General features: G+C 34.2%; 1 long non-coding RNA gene across 1 annotated transcript; it reads right to left on the minus strand.

Annotated features, from left to right (window-relative positions):
• Positions 1-1,779: 1,779 nt before the first annotated feature.
• On the minus strand, positions 1,780-3,219 carry LOC134250599 (uncharacterized). Its single transcript, XR_009988531.1, has 3 exons — positions 3,144-3,219; positions 1,924-1,996; positions 1,780-1,840 (listed from the first exon to the last, which is right to left on the minus strand). It is a non-coding gene; the product is annotated as an uncharacterized LOC134250599 (long non-coding RNA).
• Between the last annotated feature and the right edge of the window lie 627 nt (positions 3,220-3,846).

Here is a 3,846-nt window from a genome sequence, read left to right on the forward strand (position 1 = left end):
GTAGGACGAGGCACCAGATTCTAACTTCTACAAAGAAGAGCTCAGCGAAAAGTCACAAAAACAATATTAGAGTTATCGCTCTTTGTTCATAATAAAAAAATGGTTACCCCCCAAATACCACACCTAACATTTGTACTATTGTGAAATAATTCCAATCTTCATTTTATCTATTGATTTCATGTGTTTTGATTGGAGGAGAACACGTTCCAGAAAATTTTTACACATCGATAAATTCTTTCAATCAGAACTACTTTCTTGATGACACTACTAGTGTCATCGTATAAACAATGAAAGCAGTTATTTCTGGGTTGTTCTGGCTAAAATTATGGCCCCAGGGTCAGGGGTTCTAGTGATAGGGCAGGGCTCTATTGATTATACAGGAAATGCATTAATTCTTAAAATTTTTCTTCTCTGCTCCTTGGTATCAAGCAGATGAACTACCTATGTAGTTATGATGAGCAAGGGTCCTAATCTTCCAGAATTGTGAATTTTAGGGCCCAGGGTCAGGGGTACCATAAAGGAGGTGGGGGACTGTACTTATATACTGAAACTGGATGAATTGTTTGAGATCTGCTCCTTATATTTATCATATTTTTGAAGCAAGGGTGTCTTTTAAAAATTGTGCTATGTGTGGATCTAGGCCTAAAGGGTCAGGAATTCATGTGTGATTGGGGCATTACTAATCATGCTGAATATTACTGATTACTTGAAATGCATTTTTGTTCCCCTACCCTGCCTATGGGTACACTGTATTAAGTAAACAAACTAAGCAACTGATAAGTGTATTGTTATGATGATCAATGGTGCCTATTTCAAAATTGTGAATGCCATAGCATCTGGATTAAAACAAGAATCAAATTCAATCACTGGAAAATTGTTGCATAATGCTCAGGTGACCTATAAGGCCCATGGGCCTCTTGTCTTATAGAGTAATCTCTACACTGACATGCTATCATGATATTTAACCATGACTTTTAATTTTTTTATCTTGAGAATGTGATATTTTACAAAACTAATCAATCTGAACAAAATGTCATCACATTTCCCTGGTTTATTAAAGTTTTTAAAAGCATCATTGGAAACTATATATTGTCAACTCCTCTGCATAGAAGTAACAGAAATAATATAAGCAACTCTCCAAAAAACTTACTACAGCAAAAACACGTTAAGCAGCAAAGACAGGTCTTTATTCGTGTGAAAAACTGGTTTTCTGATCCAAAAGAACAGAACCATATTTAAGTGAGTTCAACCAATACTATTTCCTATAGGAACTGCAGCAATTCAGCTTTATAACCAAAGTCAGCTGAGACTTTTTTCAATCATTTCTTTTGGAAAAATAAGCATTTTTCATATAAATGTAAGGATGAAAAAAAGTACTTCCGTTTGAATTTCCAACTAAATGCTTTCTGCATTTCTTGTATTACCTTTTCTTGTGGGTCCAAAAATTACTTTCTATTTTTGAATAATTACCGTAAAAGACAAAATAATATCACATCAAAAGAAAATTGGATACATATGCTATCAAAAGTATTATGTAAATATATGCAAATATGTAGAAACTGTATTTTTACCCATCTTCGTTCCCTTCTCCACCGTCGTGACATACAGGACATTGGGAGGGCTGATGTTTTAGGCAATAGGTTCATAGCTTCCTAATTTTTCTCCAGATCTTGTCGCTCTTTTTTGAAGCATAACTTGATTCTTACATATATGATAATTCCAACTAGTATGCTTAAAAGGATAGCAGAAGTTACTAAGACGCAAACGTAAATTTAACCTAGTCTGTGTATCTGTCGTCGGATTTCGGTTCGTTAAATCCTCATATAACACTGTAGTAATGCTGAAAAAGAAAGAAGACGCTTAAATTTGTTAAGTCAGTTTCAATATTCACTTAAGTAAAAAAAATGTTTATTAGGGGATTACCGATTCTTTTTGATGCACAATAAATCGGATAAGAAGCATTTTGAGTTTGGGTCAATCTGAAAACAACTGGGATCTGAAAAATAAAATAGATATTAATGTTATAATCTTTTATCTTAATGTTAATAGAATTACTGTATGACAGAGATAAGTTTTATTATTTGATTAATATATAATTATCTATGATGCAATTGTTTAAGATATAATAGTTGCAAAATTTCAATAAAAGGTCAGATAAATCGGTTCAGAAAAAAAATTATCAATCTATTTAAATAACAAGAGGCCCATGGGCCACATCACTCACCTGAAGCTTTGACCATTCTGTTCTTTACCAGATTTCCTCCTTGCAATACATCATGCATCCCCACCCTACCCCACTGGTCATAATTTAGACATTTTGAAATCTACACTACCCCAGGTTCCTCCCATGTGCACATGTTTCAACTTTTCTGGCACAGTGGTTCTCGAGAAGAAGATTTTGAAAGATTTTTCCTATATATTTCTATGTAAAACTTTGATTCCCCATTGTGGCCCCTCCCTTCCCCCGGAGGTCATGGTTTGAACAATTTAAAATCTACACTACCCCAGGATGCTTCCACATAAGTTTCAGCTTTTCTGGCCCAGTGGTTCTTGAGAAGAAGATTTTGAAAGATTTTTCCTATATATTTCTTATATAAAATTTTGATTCCCCATTGTGGCCCCGCCCTTCCCCTGGGGTCATGATTTGAACAATTGAGAATTTACACTATACAAGGATGCTTCCACATAAGTTTCAGCTTTTCTGGCCCAGTGGTTCTTGAGAAGAAGATTTTCAAAGATTTTTCCTAATATATATTTCTATGTAAAATTTTGAGTCCCCATTGTGGCCCCGCCCTTCCCCCGGGGGTCATAATTTGACCCTCAGTTTTAGCTCAGGTGAGCTAAAAACGTCAAAGGCGATAATCAAGATGAGTACCCCCCCCCCCCATAGCGAGCCCCCACCCCCACCCCACCCAAACTGGCAATATTACACTAAAACACTGTACATTCTCCAATAAACTCTGACACAATAGCCGAAATTCGGTAAACAAACAATCCTCACTTCAAAAGAGTTTCAGAATGTTTTGGGAACTGCTTTAAAATAGTGTGCAAGAGTTCACTCTAAAACAGTGATCAAAATGAATGAAAGAATACCATACGAGTACATTTTGAGAAATCGTAAGATAAATATATAACAGACTCACATTTGTAAAAATGATCTGTATAATAATGTGAATCCGGGCATCCATCATTGAAGTGAAGACAGGTATAATTGTCCAAAGCAAAGGAGGCATCAAAAATAATACATTGTCCTACAATTATAAAAGACATAGCATCGCAAATGAAGACATAATGAATTCAAAAAGCATAGTAACCCTGATTGTGAAACCACCTTTTTCTAAAAATATTCGTTGAGTAATAATCTGTTTTAGGCATTATACGTGTTAAAAATTTATTGATATTCACAAGTTATCATGTTTTTACGTTAATTCAATATTTTTTTCATAATACTTTGGAAAATGCACAGATCTTTATTTATCATATTGAAGATGAAAACCTTTTCCAAATATGCTCCTTGTTAGTGGATAACAAAACTCAACCAATCGTGTTCGTTCTCGTGTTGCCATACAATGATATCTATTTTTGAAGTCTTTTGAATTCATTGTACAGTTCAACCTCTTTGAAGCTGCATCCCATTTTGCTTTGTTGTCAGGACAGGCATCAACAGTGTATAAAGGAAATTTTCTCCACTGATATGTCATCTTCAATAAACCATTGTCTTTCACTAATTTACAATTTTCAATTGCCAATTAGTCATTGGCAATTGAAAATTGTTAATTAGTGAAAGACACCATTATAAATTTGAAATATGATGATTAAAATTTTAAAAAAAAGTTGACACATGTA

This window comes from Saccostrea cucullata, unplaced genomic scaffold, assembly GCF_032062105.1.
Source record: "Saccostrea cucullata isolate Sc308-1 unplaced genomic scaffold, CSIRO_AGI_Scuc_v1 ctg6099, whole genome shotgun sequence".
Lineage (NCBI taxonomy): Eukaryota > Metazoa > Mollusca > Bivalvia > Ostreida > Ostreidae > Saccostrea > Saccostrea cuccullata.